At 45.7% G+C, this 16,341-nt stretch overlaps 38 non-coding genes across 38 annotated transcripts; all 38 read left to right on the top strand.

The window, feature by feature from the left end:
- The first annotated feature begins 403 nt into the window (after positions 1-403).
- On the top strand, positions 404-477 carry Trnan-guu (transfer RNA asparagine (anticodon GUU)). Its single transcript has one exon. It is a non-coding gene; the product is annotated as a tRNA-Asn (tRNA).
- Positions 478-809: 332 nt separating this feature from the next.
- On the top strand, positions 810-883 carry Trnan-guu (transfer RNA asparagine (anticodon GUU)). The gene has a single exon. It is a non-coding gene; the product is annotated as a tRNA-Asn (tRNA).
- Positions 884-1,015: 132 nt separating this feature from the next.
- Trnan-guu (transfer RNA asparagine (anticodon GUU)) lies at positions 1,016-1,089 on the top strand. The gene has a single exon. It is a non-coding gene; the product is annotated as a tRNA-Asn (tRNA).
- A 532-nt stretch (positions 1,090-1,621) lies between these two features.
- Positions 1,622-1,695, top strand: Trnan-guu (transfer RNA asparagine (anticodon GUU)). Its single transcript has one exon. It is a non-coding gene; the product is annotated as a tRNA-Asn (tRNA).
- Positions 1,696-2,217: 522 nt separating this feature from the next.
- Trnan-guu (transfer RNA asparagine (anticodon GUU)) lies at positions 2,218-2,291 on the top strand. The gene has a single exon. It is a non-coding gene; the product is annotated as a tRNA-Asn (tRNA).
- A 128-nt stretch (positions 2,292-2,419) lies between these two features.
- Trnan-guu (transfer RNA asparagine (anticodon GUU)) lies at positions 2,420-2,493 on the top strand. Its single transcript has one exon. It is a non-coding gene; the product is annotated as a tRNA-Asn (tRNA).
- A 927-nt stretch (positions 2,494-3,420) lies between these two features.
- Positions 3,421-3,494, top strand: Trnan-guu (transfer RNA asparagine (anticodon GUU)). The gene has a single exon. It is a non-coding gene; the product is annotated as a tRNA-Asn (tRNA).
- Positions 3,495-3,825: 331 nt separating this feature from the next.
- On the top strand, positions 3,826-3,899 carry Trnan-guu (transfer RNA asparagine (anticodon GUU)). Its single transcript has one exon. It is a non-coding gene; the product is annotated as a tRNA-Asn (tRNA).
- Positions 3,900-4,431: 532 nt separating this feature from the next.
- On the top strand, positions 4,432-4,505 carry Trnan-guu (transfer RNA asparagine (anticodon GUU)). Its single transcript has one exon. It is a non-coding gene; the product is annotated as a tRNA-Asn (tRNA).
- A 129-nt stretch (positions 4,506-4,634) lies between these two features.
- Positions 4,635-4,708, top strand: Trnan-guu (transfer RNA asparagine (anticodon GUU)). The gene has a single exon. It is a non-coding gene; the product is annotated as a tRNA-Asn (tRNA).
- Positions 4,709-4,838: 130 nt separating this feature from the next.
- On the top strand, positions 4,839-4,912 carry Trnan-guu (transfer RNA asparagine (anticodon GUU)). The gene has a single exon. It is a non-coding gene; the product is annotated as a tRNA-Asn (tRNA).
- A 130-nt stretch (positions 4,913-5,042) lies between these two features.
- On the top strand, positions 5,043-5,116 carry Trnan-guu (transfer RNA asparagine (anticodon GUU)). The gene has a single exon. It is a non-coding gene; the product is annotated as a tRNA-Asn (tRNA).
- Positions 5,117-5,649: 533 nt separating this feature from the next.
- Positions 5,650-5,723, top strand: Trnan-guu (transfer RNA asparagine (anticodon GUU)). The gene has a single exon. It is a non-coding gene; the product is annotated as a tRNA-Asn (tRNA).
- A 130-nt stretch (positions 5,724-5,853) lies between these two features.
- On the top strand, positions 5,854-5,927 carry Trnan-guu (transfer RNA asparagine (anticodon GUU)). Its single transcript has one exon. It is a non-coding gene; the product is annotated as a tRNA-Asn (tRNA).
- A 129-nt stretch (positions 5,928-6,056) lies between these two features.
- Trnan-guu (transfer RNA asparagine (anticodon GUU)) lies at positions 6,057-6,130 on the top strand. The gene has a single exon. It is a non-coding gene; the product is annotated as a tRNA-Asn (tRNA).
- Positions 6,131-6,260: 130 nt separating this feature from the next.
- On the top strand, positions 6,261-6,334 carry Trnan-guu (transfer RNA asparagine (anticodon GUU)). The gene has a single exon. It is a non-coding gene; the product is annotated as a tRNA-Asn (tRNA).
- Positions 6,335-6,462: 128 nt separating this feature from the next.
- On the top strand, positions 6,463-6,536 carry Trnan-guu (transfer RNA asparagine (anticodon GUU)). Its single transcript has one exon. It is a non-coding gene; the product is annotated as a tRNA-Asn (tRNA).
- Positions 6,537-7,059: 523 nt separating this feature from the next.
- Positions 7,060-7,133, top strand: Trnan-guu (transfer RNA asparagine (anticodon GUU)). The gene has a single exon. It is a non-coding gene; the product is annotated as a tRNA-Asn (tRNA).
- A 130-nt stretch (positions 7,134-7,263) lies between these two features.
- Trnan-guu (transfer RNA asparagine (anticodon GUU)) lies at positions 7,264-7,337 on the top strand. The gene has a single exon. It is a non-coding gene; the product is annotated as a tRNA-Asn (tRNA).
- Positions 7,338-7,466: 129 nt separating this feature from the next.
- On the top strand, positions 7,467-7,540 carry Trnan-guu (transfer RNA asparagine (anticodon GUU)). Its single transcript has one exon. It is a non-coding gene; the product is annotated as a tRNA-Asn (tRNA).
- Positions 7,541-7,671: 131 nt separating this feature from the next.
- On the top strand, positions 7,672-7,745 carry Trnan-guu (transfer RNA asparagine (anticodon GUU)). The gene has a single exon. It is a non-coding gene; the product is annotated as a tRNA-Asn (tRNA).
- A 128-nt stretch (positions 7,746-7,873) lies between these two features.
- Trnan-guu (transfer RNA asparagine (anticodon GUU)) lies at positions 7,874-7,947 on the top strand. The gene has a single exon. It is a non-coding gene; the product is annotated as a tRNA-Asn (tRNA).
- Positions 7,948-8,076: 129 nt separating this feature from the next.
- Trnan-guu (transfer RNA asparagine (anticodon GUU)) lies at positions 8,077-8,150 on the top strand. Its single transcript has one exon. It is a non-coding gene; the product is annotated as a tRNA-Asn (tRNA).
- A 936-nt stretch (positions 8,151-9,086) lies between these two features.
- Trnan-guu (transfer RNA asparagine (anticodon GUU)) lies at positions 9,087-9,160 on the top strand. Its single transcript has one exon. It is a non-coding gene; the product is annotated as a tRNA-Asn (tRNA).
- Positions 9,161-9,289: 129 nt separating this feature from the next.
- Positions 9,290-9,376, top strand: Trnaa-agc (transfer RNA alanine (anticodon AGC)). Its single transcript is given in 2 exon segments — positions 9,290-9,327; positions 9,341-9,376. It is a non-coding gene; the product is annotated as a tRNA-Ala (tRNA).
- Positions 9,377-10,100: 724 nt separating this feature from the next.
- Positions 10,101-10,174, top strand: Trnan-guu (transfer RNA asparagine (anticodon GUU)). The gene has a single exon. It is a non-coding gene; the product is annotated as a tRNA-Asn (tRNA).
- A 331-nt stretch (positions 10,175-10,505) lies between these two features.
- Trnan-guu (transfer RNA asparagine (anticodon GUU)) lies at positions 10,506-10,579 on the top strand. The gene has a single exon. It is a non-coding gene; the product is annotated as a tRNA-Asn (tRNA).
- A 1,724-nt stretch (positions 10,580-12,303) lies between these two features.
- On the top strand, positions 12,304-12,377 carry Trnan-guu (transfer RNA asparagine (anticodon GUU)). The gene has a single exon. It is a non-coding gene; the product is annotated as a tRNA-Asn (tRNA).
- Positions 12,378-12,706: 329 nt separating this feature from the next.
- Positions 12,707-12,780, top strand: Trnan-guu (transfer RNA asparagine (anticodon GUU)). The gene has a single exon. It is a non-coding gene; the product is annotated as a tRNA-Asn (tRNA).
- Positions 12,781-13,109: 329 nt separating this feature from the next.
- Trnan-guu (transfer RNA asparagine (anticodon GUU)) lies at positions 13,110-13,183 on the top strand. Its single transcript has one exon. It is a non-coding gene; the product is annotated as a tRNA-Asn (tRNA).
- A 128-nt stretch (positions 13,184-13,311) lies between these two features.
- Positions 13,312-13,385, top strand: Trnan-guu (transfer RNA asparagine (anticodon GUU)). Its single transcript has one exon. It is a non-coding gene; the product is annotated as a tRNA-Asn (tRNA).
- A 1,136-nt stretch (positions 13,386-14,521) lies between these two features.
- Trnan-guu (transfer RNA asparagine (anticodon GUU)) lies at positions 14,522-14,595 on the top strand. The gene has a single exon. It is a non-coding gene; the product is annotated as a tRNA-Asn (tRNA).
- Positions 14,596-14,721: 126 nt separating this feature from the next.
- Trnan-guu (transfer RNA asparagine (anticodon GUU)) lies at positions 14,722-14,795 on the top strand. Its single transcript has one exon. It is a non-coding gene; the product is annotated as a tRNA-Asn (tRNA).
- A 332-nt stretch (positions 14,796-15,127) lies between these two features.
- Trnan-guu (transfer RNA asparagine (anticodon GUU)) lies at positions 15,128-15,201 on the top strand. Its single transcript has one exon. It is a non-coding gene; the product is annotated as a tRNA-Asn (tRNA).
- A 126-nt stretch (positions 15,202-15,327) lies between these two features.
- Positions 15,328-15,401, top strand: Trnan-guu (transfer RNA asparagine (anticodon GUU)). Its single transcript has one exon. It is a non-coding gene; the product is annotated as a tRNA-Asn (tRNA).
- Positions 15,402-15,732: 331 nt separating this feature from the next.
- On the top strand, positions 15,733-15,806 carry Trnan-guu (transfer RNA asparagine (anticodon GUU)). The gene has a single exon. It is a non-coding gene; the product is annotated as a tRNA-Asn (tRNA).
- A 126-nt stretch (positions 15,807-15,932) lies between these two features.
- Trnan-guu (transfer RNA asparagine (anticodon GUU)) lies at positions 15,933-16,006 on the top strand. Its single transcript has one exon. It is a non-coding gene; the product is annotated as a tRNA-Asn (tRNA).
- A 126-nt stretch (positions 16,007-16,132) lies between these two features.
- On the top strand, positions 16,133-16,206 carry Trnan-guu (transfer RNA asparagine (anticodon GUU)). Its single transcript has one exon. It is a non-coding gene; the product is annotated as a tRNA-Asn (tRNA).
- Positions 16,207-16,341: the final 135 nt, after the last annotated feature.

The raw sequence follows: 16,341 nt of genomic DNA, 5'->3' as shown, positions 1-16,341 counted from the left end.
GTGGCGCAATCGGCTAACGCGTTCATCTGTTAACCGAAAGGTTCGTGTTTCGAGCCCACCCTTGGGCGAATTTATTTTAGAAAGGATTAAAAATTTGTGCTGCTGAAGAAATCTTCACAGCAGATGTGTTGTTTCCGAGTTTACTTACGTCTCTTTCTTCCTCTTTGGAGACGAATGAAAAAGAATACTTCACAGGAGCTTCCGTTACGCAATCCGCTAGCGCGTTTTGCTGTTAACCGAAAGCTTGGTGTTCCGAGCCCACCCTGGGGCGAATTTATTTTAGAAAGGATTAAAAATATGTGCTGCTGAAGAAATCTTCACAGCACATGTGTTGTTTCCGATTTATTTAATGAAGTCTCTTTCTTCCTCTTTGGAGACGAATGAAAAACTATGCAACACAGGAGCCTCCGTGGCGCAATCGGCTAGCGCGTTCGGCTGTTAACCGAAAGGTTGGGGGTTCGAGCCCACCCGGGGGCGAGTTTATTTTAGAAAGAATTAAAAATATGTGCTGCTGAAGAAATCTTCACAGCAGATGTGTTGTTTCCGATTTTACTTACGTCTCTTTCTTCCTTTTTGGAGACGAATGAAAAACAATGCATCACAGGAGCCTCCGTGGCGCAATCGGCTAAGGCGTTCATCTGTTAACCGAAAGGTTCGTGTTTCGAGCCCGCCCTTGGGCGAATTTATTTTAGAAAGGATTAAAAATTTGTGCTGCTGAAGAAATCTTCACAGCAGATGTGTAGTTTCCGATTTTACTTACGTCTCTTTCTTCCTCTTTGGAGACGAATGAAAAAAAATGCATCACAGGAGCCTTCGTGGCGCAATCGGCTAGAGCGTTCGGCTGTTAACCGAAAGGTTGGTGGTTCGAGCCCACCCGGGGGCGAATTTATTTTAGAAAGGATTAAAAATATGTGCTGCTTAAGAAATCTTCACAGCACATGTGTTGTTTCCGATTTATTTAATGAAGTCTCTTTCTTCCTCTTTGGAGACGAATGAAAAACAATGCACCACAGGAGCCTCCGTGGCGCAATCGGCTAGCGCATTCGGCTGTTAATCGAAAGGTTGATGGTTCGAGCCCACCCGGAGGCGAGTTTATTTTGGAAAGAATTAATTTATGTGCTGCTGAAGAAATCTTCATAGCAGATGTCTGGTTTCCGATTTTACATTCGTCTCTTTCTTCCTCTTTGGAGACGAATGAAAAACAATACATCAGAGGAGCCTACGTGGCGCAACTGGCAAGCGCGTTCGGCTGTTAACCGAAAGGTTGGTGGTTCGAGCCCACGCGGGGGCGAGTTTATTTTAGAAAGAATTAAAAATATGTGCTGCTGAAGAAATCTTCACAGCAGATGTGTGGTTTCCGATTTTACTTACGTCTCTTTCTTCCTCTTTGGAGACGAATGAAAAACAATGCATCACAGGAGCCTCCGTGGCGCAATCGGCTAGCGCGTTCGGCTGTTAACTGAAAGGTTGGTGGTTAGAGACGCCCGGGGGGAGTTTATTTTAGAAAGATATAAAAATATGTGTTGCTGAAGAAATCTTCACAGCAGATGTGTTGTTTCCGATTTTACTTACGTCTCTTTCTTCCTTTTTGGAGACGAATGAAAAACAATGCATCACAGGAGCCTCCGTGGCGCAATCGGCTAGCGCGTTCGGCTGTTAACCGAAAGGTTGGTGGTTCGAGCCTACCCGGGGGCGAGTTTATTTTAGAAAGAATTACAAATATGTACTGCTGAAGAAATCTTCACAGCAGATGTCTGGTTTCCGATTTTACATTCGTCTCTTTCCTCCTCTTTGGAGACGAATGAAAAACAATGCATCACAGGAGCCTCCGTGACGCAATCGGCTGTTAACCGAAAGGTTGGTGGTTCGAGCCCACCCGGGGACGAGTTTATTTTAGAAAGAATTAAAAATATGTGCTGCTGAAGAAATCTTCACAGCAGATGTCAGGTTTCCGATTTTACATTCGTCTCTTTCTTCCTCTTTGGAGACGAATGAAAAACAATACATCAGAGGAGCCTCCGTGGCGCAATATGCAAGCGCGTTTGGCTGTTAACCGAAAGGTTGGTGGTTCGAGCCCACGCGGGGGCGAGTTTATTTTAGAAAGAATTAAAAATATGTGCTGCTGAAGAAATCTTCACAGCAGATATCTGGTTTCCGATTTTACATTCGTCTCTTTCTTCCTGTTTGGAGACGAATGAAACACAATGCATCAGAGGAGCCTCCGTGGCGCAATCGGCTAGAGCGTTCGGCTGTTACCCGAAAGGTTGGTGGTTCGAGCCCACCCGGGGGCGAGTTTATTTTAGAAAGGATTTAAAATATGTGCTACTGAAGAAATCTTCACAGCAGATTTGTTTTTCCGATTTTACTTACGTCTCTTTCTTCCTCTTTGGAGACGAATGAAAAACAATGCACCACAGGAGCCTCCGTGGCGCAATCGGCAAGCGCATTCGGCTGTTAACCGAAAGGTTGGTGGTTCAAGCCTACCCGGGGGCGAGTTTATTTTAGAAAGAATTACAAATATGTACTGCTGAAGAAATCTTCACAGCAGATGTCTGGTTTCCGATTTTACATTCGTCTCTTTCCTCCTCTTTGGAGACGAATGAAAAACAATGCATCACAGGAGCCTCCGTGGCGCAATCGGCTGTTAACCGAAAGGTTGGTGGTTCGAGCCCACCCGGGGACGAGTTTATTTTAGAAAGAATTAAAAATATGTGCTGCTGAAGAAATCTTCACAGCAGATGTCTGGTTTAAGATTTTACATTCGTCTCTTTCTTCCTCTTTGGAGACGAATGAAAAACAATGCATCACAGGAGCCTCCTTGGCGCAATCGGCTAGCGCGTTCGGCTGTTAACCGAAAGGTTGGTGGTTTGAGCGCACCCGGGGGCGAGTTTATTTTGGAAAGAATTAATAATATGTGCTGCTGAAGAAATCTTCACAGCAGATGTCTGGTTACCGATTTTACATTCGTCTCTTTCTTCCTCTTTGGAGACGAATGAAAAAAAATGGTTCAGAGGAGCCTCGGTGGCGCAATCGGCTAGCGCGTTCGGCTGTTAACCGAAAGGTTGGTGGTTCGAGCCCACGCGAGGGCGAGTTTTTTTTAGAAAGGATTAAAAATATGTGCTGCTGAAGAAATCTTCACAGCAGATGTGTTGTTTCCGATTTTACTTACGTCTCTTTCTTCCTCTTTGGAGACGAATGAAAAACAATGCATCAGAGGAGCCTCCGTGGCGCAATTGTCAAGCGCGTTCGGCTGTTAACCGAAAGGTTGGTGGTTCGAGCCCACGCTGGGGCGAGTTTATTTTAGAAAGGATTTAAAATATGTGCTACTGAAGAAATCTTCACAGCAGATTTGTTTTTCCGATTTTACTTACGTCTCTTTCTTCCTCTTTGGAGACGAATGAAAAACAATGCATCACAAGAGCCTCCGTGGCGCAATCGGCTAGCGCGTTCGGCTGTTCACCGAACGGTTGGTGGTTCGAGCCCACCCGGGGGCGAGTTTATTTTAGAAAGAATTAAAAATATGTGCTGCTGAAGAAATCTTCACAGCAGATGTCTGGTTTCCGATTTTACATTCGTCTCTTTCTTCCTCTTTGCAGACGAATGAAAAAATATGCATCAGAGGAGCCTCCGTGGCGCAATTGTCAAGCGCGTTCGGCTGTTAACCGAAAGGTTGGTGGTTCGAGCCCACGCTGGGGCGAGTTTTTTTAGAAAGGATTAAAAATATGTGCTGCTGAAGAAATCTTCACAGCAGATGTCTGGTTTCCGATTTTACTTACGTCTCTTTCTTCCTCTTTGGAGACGAATGAAAAACAATGCACCACAGGAGCCTCCGTGGCGCAATCGGCTAGCGCATTCAGCTGTTAACCGAAAGGTTGGTGGTTCGAGCCCACCCGGGGGCGAGTTGATTTTGGAATGAATTAATTTATGTGCTGCTGAAGAAATCTTCATAGCAGATGTCTGGTTTCCGATTTTACATTCGTCTCTTTCTTCCTCTTTGGAGACGAATGAAAAACAATACATCAGAGAAGCCTACGTGGCGCAACTGGCAAGCGCGTTCGGCTGTTAACCGAAAGGTTGGTGGTTCGAGCCCACGCGAGGGCGAGTTTTTTTTAGAAAGGATTAAAAATATGTGCTGCTGAAGAAATCTTCACAGCAGATGTGTTGTTTCCGATTTTACTTACGTCTCTTTCTTCCTCTTTGGAGACGAATGAAAAACAATGCCTCACAGGAGCCTCCGTGGCGCAATCGGCTAGCGCGTTCGCTGTTAACCGAAAGGTTGGTGGTTCGAGCCCACCCGGGGGCGAGTTTATTTTTGAAAGAATTAATTTATGTGCTGCTGAAGAAATCTTCATAGCAGATGTCTGGTTTCCGATTTTAAATTCGTCTCTTTCTTCCTCTTTGGAGACGAATGAAAAACAATACATCAGAGGAGCCTACGTGGCGCAATTGGCAAGCGCGTTCGGCTGTTAACCGAAAGGTTGGTGGTTCGAGCCCACGCGGGGGCGAGTTTATTTTAGAAAGGATTAAAAATATGTGCTGCTGAAGAAATCTTCACAGCAGATGTGTTGTTTCCGATTTTACTTACGTCTCTTTCTTCCTCTTTGGAGACGAATGAAAAACAATGCATCACAGGAGCCTCCGTGGCGCATTCGGCTAGCGCGTTCGGCTGTTAACCGAAAGGTTGGTGGTTCGAGCCCACCTGGGGGCGAGGTTATTTTAGAAAGGATTAAAAATATGTGCTGCTGAAGAAATCTTCACAAGCAGATGTCTGGTTTCCGATTTTACATTCGTGTCTTTCTTCCTCTTTCGAGACGAATGAAAAACAATGCATCAAAGGAGCCTCCGTGGCGCAATCGGCTAGCGCGTTCAGCTGTTAACCGAAAGGTTGGTGGTTCGAGCCCACGCGGGGGCGAGTTTTTTTTAGAAAGGATTAAAAATATGTGCTGCTGAAGAAATCTTCACAAGCAGATGTGTTGTTTCCGATTTTACTTACGTCTCTTTCTTCCTATTTGGAGACGAATGAAAAACAATGCATCAAAGGAGCCTCCGTGGCGCAATCGGCTAGCGCGTTCGGCTGTTAATCGAACGGTTGGTGGTTCGAGCCCACCCGGGGGCGAGTTTATTTTAGAAAGGATTTAAAATATGTGCTACTGAAGAAATCTTCACAGCAGATTTGTTTTTCCGATTTTACTTACGTCTCTTTCTTCCTCTTTGGAGACGAATGAAAAACAATGCATCACAAGAGCCTCCGTGGCGCAATCGGCTAGCGCGTTCGGCTGTTCACCGAACGGTTTTTGGTTCGAGCCCACCCGGGGGCGAGTTTATTTTAGAAAGAATTAAAAATATGTGCTGCTGAAGAAATCTTCACAGCAGATGTCTGGTTTCCGATTTTACATTCGTCTCTTTCTTCCTCTTTGCAGACGAATGAAAAAATATGCATCAGAGGAGCCTCCGTGGCGCAATTGTCAAGCGCGTTCGGCTGTTAACCGAAAGGCTGGTGGTTCGAGCCCACGCTGGGGCGAGTTTTTTTAGAAAGGATTAAAAATATGTGCTGCTGAAGAAATCTTCACAGCAGATGTCTGGTTTCCGATTTTACTTACGTCTCTTTCTTCCTCTTTGGAGACGAATGAAAAACAATGCACCACAGGAGCCTCCGTGGCGCAATCGGCCAGCGCGTTCGGCTGTTAACCGAAAGGTTGGTGGTTCGAGCCCACGCGGGGGCGAGTTTTTTTTAGAAAGGATTAAAAATATGTGCTGCTGAAAAAATCTTCACAAGCAGATGTGTTTTTTCCGATTTTACTTACGTCTCTTTCTTCCTATTTGGAGACGAATGAAAAACAATGCATCAAAGGAGCCTCCGTGGCGCAATCGGCTAGCGCGTTCGGCTGTTCACCGAACGGTTGGTGGTTCGAGCCCACCCGGGGGCGAGTTTATTTTAGAAAGAATTAAAAATATGTGCTGCTGAAGAAATCTTCACAGCAGATGTCTGGTTTCCGATTTTACATTCGTCTCTTTCTTCCTCTTTGGAGACGAATGAAAAAATATGCATCAAAGGAGCCTCCGTGGCGCAATCGGCTAGCGCGTTCGGCTGTTAACCGAAAGGTTGGTGGTTCGAGCCCACGCGGGGGCGAGTTTTTTTTAGAAAGGATTAAAAATATGTGCTGCTGAAGAAATCTTCACAAGCAGATGTGTTGTTTCCGATTTTACTTACGTCTCTTTCTTCCTATTTGGAGACGAATGAAAAACAATGCATCAAAGGAGCCTCCGTGGCGCAATCGGCTAGCGCGTTCGGATGTTAACCGAACGGTTGGTGGTTCGAGCCCACCCGGGGGCGAGTTTATTTTAGAAAGGATTTAAAATATGTGCTACTGAAGAAATCTTCACAGCAGATTTGTTTTTCCGATTTTACTTACGTCTCTTTCTTCCTCTTTGGAGACGAATGAAAAACAATGCATCACAAGAGCCTCCGTGGCGCAATCGGCTAGCGCGTTCGGCTGTTCACCGAACGGTTGGTGGTTCGAGCCCACCCGGGGGTGAGTTTATTTTAGAAAGAATTAAAAATATGTGTTGCTGAAGAAATCTTCACAGCAGATGTGTTGTTTCCGATTTTACTTACGTCTCTTTCTTCCTTTTTGGAGACGAATGAAAAACAATGCATCACAGGAGCCTCCGTGGAGCAATCGGCTAACGCGTTCGGCTGTTAACCGAAAGGTTGGTGGTTCGAGCCCACCCGGGAGCGAGTTTATTTTAGAAAGAATTACAAATATGTACTGCTGAAGAAATCTTCACAGCAGATGTCTGGTTTCCGATTTTACATTCGTCTCTTTCCTCCTCTTTGGAGACGAATGAAAAACAATGCATCACAGGAGCCTCCGTGGCGCAATCGGCTGTTAACCGAAAGGTTGGTGGTTCGAGCCCACCCGGGGGCGAGTTTATTTTAGAAAGGATTTAAAATATGTGCTACTGAAGAAATCTTCACAAGCAGATGTGTTGTTTCCGATTTTACTTACGTCTCTTTCTTCCTCTTTGGAGACGAATGAAAAACAATGCATCACAGGAGCCTCCGTGGCGCAATCGGCTAGCGCGTTCGGCTGTTAACCGAAAGGTTGGTGGTTCGAGCCCACGCGGGGGCGAGTTTTTTTTAGAAAGGATTAAAAATATGTGCTGCTGAAGAAATCTTCACAAGCAGATGTGCTTTTTCCGATTTTACTTACGTCTCTTTCTTCCTATTTGGAGACGAATGAAAAACAATGCATCAAAGGAGCCTCCGTGGCGCAATCGGCTAGCGCGTTCGGCTGTTCACCGAACGGTTGGTGGTTCGAGCCCACCCGGGGGCGAGTTTATTTTAGAAAGAATTAAAAATATATGCTGCTGAAGAAATCTTCACAGCAGATGTCTGGTTTCCGATTGTACATTCGTCTCTTTCTTCCTCTTTGGAGACGAATGAAAAAATATGCATCAAAGTAGCCTCCGTGGCGCAATCGGCTAGCGCGTTCGGCTGTTAACCGAAAGGTTGGTGGTTCGAGCCCACGCGGGGGCGAGTTTTTTTTTAGAAAGGATTAAAAATATGTGCTGCTGAAGAAATCTTCACAAGCAGATGTGTTGTTTCCGATTTTACTTACGTCTCTTTCTTCCTATTTGGAGACGAATGAAAAACAATGCATCAAAGGAGCCTCCGTGGCGCAATCGGCTAGCGCGTTCGGCTGTTAACCGAACGGTTGGTGGTTCGAGCCCACCCGGGGGCGAGTTTATTTTAGAAAGGATTTAAAATATGTGCTACTGAAGAAATCTTCACAGCAGATTTGTTTTTCCGATTTTACTTACGTCTCTTTCTTCCTCTTTGGAGACGAATAAAAAACAATGCATCACAAGAGCCTCCGTGGCGCAATCGGCTAGCGCGTTCGGCGGTTCACCGAACGGTTGGTGGTTCGAGCCCACCCGGGGGCGAGTTTATTTTAGAAAGAATTAAAAATATGTGCTGCTGAAGAAATCTTCACAGCAGATGTCTGGTTTCCGATTTTACTTACGTCTCTTTCTTCCTCTTTGGAGACGAATGAAAAACAATGCACCACAGGAGCCTCCGTGGCGCAATCGGCTAGCGCATTCGGCTGTTAACCGAAAGGTTGGTGGTTCGAGCCCACCCGGGGGCGAGTTTATTTTGGAAAGAATTAATTTATGTGCTGCTGAAGAAATCTTCATAGCAGATGTCTGGTTTCCAATTTTACATTCGTCTCTTTCTTCCTCTTTGGAGACGAATGAAAAACAATACATCAGAGGAGCCTACGTGGCGCAACTGGCAAGCGCGTTCGGCTGTTAACCTAAAGGTTGGTGGTTCGAGCCCACGCGGGGGCGAGTTGATTTTAGAAAGGATTAAAAATATGTGCTGCTGAAGAAATCTTCACAGCAGATGTCTGGTTTAAGATATTACATTCGTCTCTTTCTTCCTCTTTGGAGACGAATGAAAAACAATGCCTCACAGGAGCCTCCGTGGCGCAATCGGCTAGCGCGTTCGCTGTTAACCGAAAGGTTGGTGGTTCGAGCCCACCCGGGGGCGAGTTTTTTTAAGAAAGTATTTAAAATATGTGCTGCTGAAGATATCTTCACAACAGATGTGTTGTTTCCGATTTTACTAACGTCTCTTTCTTCCTCTTTGGAGACAAATGAAAAACAATGCCTCACAGGAGCCTCCGTGGCGCAATCGGCTAGCGCGTTCGCTGTTAACCGAAAGGTTGGTGGTTCGAGCCCACCCGGGGGCGAGTTTTTTTTAGAAAGTATTTAAAATATGTGCTGCTGAAGATATCTTCACAACAGATGTGTTGTTTCCGATTTTACTAACGTCTCTTTCTTCCTCTTTGGAGACAAATGAAAAACAATGCATCGGAGGAGCCTCCGTGGCGCAATCGGCTAGCGCCTTCGCTGTTAACCGAAAGGTTGGTGGTTCGAGCCCACCCGGGGGCGAGTTTATTTTAGAAAGAATTAAAAATATGTGCTGCTGAAGAAATCTTCACAGCAGATTTGTTTTTCCGATTTTACTTACGTCTCTTTCTTCCACTTTGGAGACGAATGAAAAACAATGCATCACAAGAGCCTCCGTGGCGCAATCGGCTAGCGCGTTCGGCTGTTCACCGAAAGGTTGGTGGTTCGAGCCCACCTGGGGGCGAGTTTATTTTAGAAAGAATTAAAAATATGTGCTGCTGAAGAAATCTTCACAGCAGATGTCTGGTTTCCGATTTTACTTACGTCTCTTTCTTCCTCTTTGGAGACGAATGAAAAACAATGCACCACAGGAGCCTCCGTGGCGCAATCGGCTAGCGCATTCGGCTAGCGCATTCGGCTGTTAACCGAAAGGTTGGTGGTTCGAGCCCACCCGGGGGCGAGTTTATTTTAGAAAGAATTACAAATATGTACTGCTGAAGAAATCTTCACAGCAGATGTCTGGTTTCCGATTTTACATTCGTCTCTTTCCTCCTCTTTGGAGCCGAATGAAAAACAATGCATCACAGGAGCCTCCGTGGCGCAATCGGCTGTTAACCGAAAGGTTGGTGGTTCGAGCCCACCCGGGGACGAGTTTATTTTAGAAAGAATTAAAAATATGTGCTGCTGAAGAAATCTTCACAGCAGATGTCTGGTTTAAGATTTTACATTCGTCTCTTTCTTCCTCTTTGGAGACGAAGGAAAAACAGTGAATCACAGGAGCCTCCGTGGCGCAATCGGCTAGCGCGTTCGCTGTTAACCGAAAGGTTGGTGGTTCGAGCCCACCCGGGGGCGAGTTTTTTTTAGAAAGGATTTAAAATATGTGCTGCTGAAGAAATCTTCACAGCAGATGTGTTGTTTCCGATTTTACTTACGTCTCTTTCTTCCTCTTTGGAGACGAATGAAAAACAATGCATCGCAGGAGCCTAAGTGGCGAGATCGGCTAACGCGTTCCGCTGTTAATCGAAAAGTTGGTGGTTCGAGCCCACCCGGGGGCGAGTTTATTTTAGAAAAAATTAAAAATATGTGCTGCTGAAGAAATCTTCACAGCAGATGTCTGGTTTCCGATTTTACTTACGTCTCTTTCTTCCTCTTTGGAGACGAATGAAAAACAAAGCACCACAGGAGCCTCCGTGGCGCAATCGGCTAGCGCGTCCGGCTGTTAACCGAAAGGTTGGTGGTTCGAGCCCACCCGGGGGCGAGTTTATTTTAAAAAGAATTAATTTATGTGCTGCTGAAGAAATCTTCACAGCAGATGTCTGGTTTCCGACTTTACATTCGTCTCTTTCTTCCTCTTTGGAGACGAATGAAAAACAATGCATCAGAGGAGCCTCCGTGGCGCAATCGGCTAGCGCGTTCGCCTGTTAACCGAAAGGTTAGTGGCTCGAGCCCACGCGGGGGCGAGTTTTTTTTAGAAAGGATTAAAAATATGTGCTGCTCAAGAAATCTTCACAGCAGATGTGTTGTTTCCGATTTTACTTACGTCTCTTTCTTCCTCTTTGGAGACGAATGAAAAACAATGCACCACAGGAGCCTCCGTGGCGCAATCGGCTAGCGCATTCGGCTGTTAACCGAAAGGTTGGTGGTTCGAGCCCACCCGGGGGCGAGTTTATTTTAGAAAGAATTACAAATATGTACTGCTGAAGAAATCTTCACAGCAGATGTCTGGTTTCCGATTTTACATTCGTCTCTTTCCTCCTCTTTGGAGCCGAATGAAAAACAATGCATCACAGGAGCCTCCGTGGCGCAATCGGCTGTTAACCGAAAGGTTGGTGGTTCGAGCCCACCCGGGGACGAGTTTATTTTAGAAAGAATTAAAAATATGTGCTGCTGAAGAAATCTTCACAGCAGATGTCTGGTTTAAGATTTTACATTCGTCTCTTTCTTCCTCTTTGGAGACGAAGGAAAAACAGTGAATCACAGGAGCCTCCGTGGCGCAATCGGCTAGCGCGTTCGCTGTTAACCGAAAGGTTGGTGGTTCGAGCCCACCCGGGGGCGAGTTTTTTTTAGAAAGGATTTAAAATATGTGCTGCTGAAGAAATCTTCACAGCAGATGTGTTGTTTCCGATTTTACTTACGTCTCTTTCTTCCTCTTTGGAGACGAATGAAAAACAATGCATCGCAGGAGCCTAAGTGGCGAGATCGGCTAACGCGTTCCGCTGTTAATCGAAAAGTTGGTGGTTCGAGCCCACCCGGGGGCGAGTTTATTTTAGAAAAAATTAAAAATATGTGCTGCTGAAGAAATCTTCACAGCAGATGTCTGGTTTCCGATTTTACTTACGTCTCTTTCTTCCTCTTTGGAGACGAATGAAAAACAAAGCACCACAGGAGCCTCCGTGGCGCAATCGGCTAGCGCGTCCGGCTTTTAACCGAAAGGTTGGTGGTTCGAGCCCACCCGGGGGCGAGTTTATTTTAAAAAGAATTAATTTATGTGCTGCTGAAGAAATCTTCACAGCAGATGTCTGGTTTCCGATTTTACATTCGTCTCTTTCTTCCTCTTTGGAGACGAATGAAAAACAATGCATCAGAGGAGCCTCCGTGGCGCAATCGGCTAGCGCGTTCGCCTGTTAACCGAAAGGTTAGTGGCTCGAGCCCACGCGGGGGCGAGTTTTTTTTAGAAAGGATTAAAAATATGTGCTGCTCAAGAAATCTTCACAGCAGATGTGTTGTTTCCGATTTTACTTACGTCTCTTTCTTCCTCTTTGGAGACGAATGAAAAACAATGCATCACAGGAGCCTAAGTGGCGAGATCGGCTAACGCGTTCGGCTGTTAATCGAAAAGTTGGTGGTTCGAGCCCACCCGGGGGCGAGTTTATATTAGAAAGAATTAAAAATATGTGCTGCTGAAGAAATCTTCACAGCAGATGTCTGGTTTCCGATTTTACTTACGTCTCTTTCTTCCTCTTTGGAGACGAATGAAAAACAAAGCACCACAGCAGCCTCCATGGCGCGTTCGGCTGTTAACCGTAAGGTTGGTGGTTCGAGCCAACCCGGGGGCGAGTTTATTTTAGAAAGAATTAAAAATATGTGCTGCTGAAGAAATCTTCACAGCAGATGTCTGGTTTCCGATTTTACTTACGTCTCTTTCTTCCTCTTTGGAGACGAATGAAAAACAAAGCACCACAGGAGCCGCCGTTGCGCAATCGGCTATCGCGGACGGCTGTTAACCGAAAGGTTGGTGGTTCGAGTTCAACCGGGGGCGAGTTTATTTTAGAAAGAATTAATTTATGTGCTTCTGAAGAAATCTTCACAGCAGATGTCTGGTTTCAGATTTTACATTCGTCTCTTTCTTCCTCTTTGGAGACGAATGAAAAACAATGCATCAGAGGAGCCTCCGTGGTGCAATTGGCAAGCGCGTTCGGCTGTTAACCGAAAGGTTGGTGGTTCGAGCCCACGCGGGGGCGAGTTGATTTTAGAAAGGATTAAAAATATGTGCTGCTGAAGAAATCTTCACAGCAGATGTGTTGTTTCCGATTTTACTTACGTCTCTTTCTTCCTCTTTGGAGACGAATAATAAACAATACATCACAGGAACCTCCGTGGCAAGATCGGCTAGCGCGTTCGGCTGTTAACCGAAAGGTTGGTGGTTCGAGCCCACCCGGGGGCGAGGTTATTTTAGAAAGGATTAAAAATATGTGCTGCTGAAGAAATCACAGCAGATGTCTGGTTTCCGATTTTACTTACGTCTCTTTCTTACTCTTTGGAAACGAATGAAAAACGATGCACCACAGGAGCCTCCGTGGCGCAATCGGCTAGCGCGTTCGGCTGTTAGCCAAAAGGTTGGTGGTTCGACCCCACCCGGGGGCGAGTTTATTTTAGAAAGAATTAATTTATGTGCTGCTGAAGAAATCTTCACAGCAGATTTCTGGTTTCCGATTTTACATTCGTCTCTTTTCCTCTTTGGAGACGAATGAAAAACAATGCATCAGAAGAGCCTCCGTGGCGCAATTGGCAAGCGCGTTCGGCTTTTAACCGAAAGCTTGGTGGTTCGAGCCCCCGAGGGGGCGAGTTGATTTCAGAAAGAATTAAAAATATGTGTTGATGAAGAAATCTTCTTAGCAGATGTGTTCTTTCCGATTTTACTTACGTCTCTTTCTTCCTCTTTGGAGACGAATGAAAACCAATGCACCACAGGAGCCTCCGTGGCGCAATCGGCTAGCGCGTCCGGCTGTTAACCGAAAAGTTGGTGGTTCGAGCCCACCCGGGGGCGAGTTTATTTTAGAAAGAATTAATTTATGTGCTGCTGAAGAAATCTTCACAGCAGATGTCTGGTTTCCGATTTTACATTCGTCTCTTTCTTCCTCTTTGGAGACGAATGAAAAACAATGTATCAGAGGAGCCTCCTTGGCGCAATTAGCAAGCGCGTTCGGCTGTTAACCGAAAGGTTGGTGGTTCGAGCCCACCCGGGGGCGAGTTTATTTTAGAAAGAATTAAAAATATGTGCTGCTGAAGAAATCTTCACAGCAGATGTCTGGTTTCCGATTTTACTTACGTCTCTTTCTTCCTCTTTGGAGACGAATGAAAAACAAAGCACCACAGGAGCCTCCGTGGCGCAATCGGCTATCGCGGCCGGCTGTTAACCGAAAGGTTGGTGGTTCGAGTTCAACCGGGGGCGAGTTTATTTTAGAAAGAATTAATTTATGTGCTTCTGAAGAAATCTTCACAGCAGATGTCTGGTTTCCGATTTTACATTCGTCTCTTTCTTCCTCTTTGGAGACGAATGAAAAACAATGCATCAGAGGAGCCTCCGTGGTGCAATTGCAAAGCGCGTTCGGCTGTTAACCGAAAGGTTGGTGGTTCGAGCCCACGCGGGGGCGAGTTGATTTTAGAAAGGATTAAAAATATGTGCTGCTGAAGAAATCTTCACAGCAGATGTGTTGTTTCCGATTTTACTTACGTCTCTTTCTTCCTCTTTGGAGACGAATAATAAACAATGCATCACAGGAACCTCCGTGGCAAGATCGGCTAGCGCGTTCGGCTGTTAACCGAAAGGTTGGTGGTTCGAGCCCACCCGGGGGCGAGGTTATTTTAGAAAGGATTAAAAATATGTGCTGCTGAAGAAATCACAGCAGATGTCTGGTTTCCGATTTTACTTACGTCTCTTTCTTACTCTTTGGAAACGAATGAAAAACGATGCACCACAGGAGCCTCCGTGGCGCAATCGGCTAGCGCGTTCGGCTGTTAGCCAAAAGGTTGGTGGTTCGAGCCCACCCGGGACGAGTTTATTTCAGAAAGAATTAATTTATGTGCTGCTGAAGAAATCTTCACAGCAGATTTCTGGTTTCCGATTTTACATTCGTCTCTTTTCCTCTTTGGAGACGAATGAAAAACAATGCATCAGAAGAGCCTCCGTGGCGCAATTGGCAAGCGCGTTCGGCTTTTAACCGAAAGCTTGGTGGTTCGAGCCCCCGAGGGGGCGAGTTGATTTCAGAAAGAATTAAAAATATGTGTTGATGAAGAAATCTTCTTAGCAGATGTGTTCTTTCCGATTTTACTTACGTCTCTTTCTTCCTCTTTGGAGACGAATGAAAACCAATGCACCACAGGAGCCTCCGTGGCGCAATCGGCTAGCGCGTCCGGCTGTTAACCGAAAGGTTGGTGGTTCGAGCCCACCCGGGGGCGAGTTAATTTTAGAAAGAATTAATTTATGTGCATCTGAAGAAATCTTCACAGCAGATGTCTGGTTTCCGATTTTACATTCGTCTCTTTTCCTCTTTGGAGACGAATGAAAAACAATGCATCAGAAGAGCCTCCGTGGCGCAATTGGCAAGCGCGTTCGGCTGTTAACCGAAAGGTAGGTGGTTCGAGCCCACCCGGGGGCGAGTTTATTTTAGAAAGAATTAAAAATATGTGTTGATGAAGAAATCTTCTTAGCAGATGTGTTCTTTCCGATTTTACTTACGTCTCTTTCTTATTTTTTGGAGACGAATGAAAAACAATGCCTCACAGGAGCCTCCGTGGCGCAATCGGCTAGCGCGTTCGGCTGTTAACAGAAAGGTTTGTGGTTCGAGCCCACCCGGGGGCGAGTTGATTTCAGAAAGAATTAAAAATATGTGTTGATGAAGAAATCTTCTTAGCAGATGTGTTCTTTCCGATTTTACTTACGTCTCTTTCTTCCTCTTTGGAGACGAATGAAAACCAATGCACCACAGGAGCCTCCGTGGCGCAATCGGCTAGCGCGTCCGGCTGTTAACCGAAAGGTTGGTGGTTCGAGCCCACCCGGGGGCGAGTTAATTTTAGAAAGAATTAATTTATGTGCATCTGAAGAAATCTTCACAGCAGATGTCTGGTTTACGATTTTACATTCGTCTCTTTTCCTCTTTGGAGACGAATGAAAAACAATGCATCAGAAGAGCCTCCGTGGCGCAATTGGCAAGCGCGTTCGGCTGTTAACCGAAAGGTTGGTGGTTCGAGCCCACCCGGGGGCGAGTTTATTTTAGAAAGAATTAAAAATATGTGCTGCTGAAGAAATCTTCACAGCAGATGTCTGGTTTCCGATTTTACTTACGTCTCTTTCTTCCTCTTTGGAGACGAATGAAAAACAAAGCACCACAGGAGCCTCCGTGGCGCAATCGGCTATCGCGGCCGGCTGTTAACCGAAAGGTTGGTGGTTCGAGTTCAACCGGGGGCGAGTTTATTTTAGAAAGAATTAATTTATGTGCTTCTGAAGAAATCTTCACAGCAGATGTCTGGTTTCAGATTTTACATTCGTCTCTTTCTTCCTCTTTGGAGACGAATGAAAAACAATGCATCAGAGGAGCCTCCGTGGTGCAATTGCAAAGCGCGTTCGGCTGTTAACCGAAAGGTTGGTGGTTCGAGCCCACCCGGGGGCGAGGTTATTTTAGAAAGGATTAAAAATATGTGCTGCTGAAGAAATCACAGCAGATGTCTGGTTTCCGATTTTACTTACGTCTCTTTCTTCCTCTTTGGAGACGAATGAAAACCAATGCACCACAGGAGCCTCCGTGGCGCAATCGGCTAGCGCGTCCGGCTGTTAACCGAAAGGTTGGTGGTTCGAGCCCACCCGGGGGCGAGTTAATTTTAGAAAGAATTAATTTATGTGCATCTGAAGAAATCTTCACAGCAGATGTCTGGTTTACGATTTTACATTCGTCTCTTTTCCTCTTTGGAGACGAATGAAAAACAATGCATCAGAAGAGCCTCCGTGGCGCAATTGGCAAGCGCGTTCGGCTGTTAACCGAAAGGTTGGTGGTTCGAGCCCACCCGGGGGCGAGTTTATTTTAGAAAGAATTAAAAATATGTGCTGCTGAAGAAATCTTCACAGCAGATGTCTGGTTTCCGATTTTACTTACGTCTCTTTCTTCCTCTTTGGAGACGAATGAAAAACAAAGTACCACAGGAGCCTCC

This window comes from Argiope bruennichi, chromosome 10 (genome assembly GCF_947563725.1).
Source record: "Argiope bruennichi chromosome 10, qqArgBrue1.1, whole genome shotgun sequence".
Lineage (NCBI taxonomy): Eukaryota > Metazoa > Arthropoda > Arachnida > Araneae > Araneidae > Argiope > Argiope bruennichi.
Note: the sequence above shows the minus strand (reverse complement) of the source record. Positions and strands in the feature narration are given on the sequence as shown.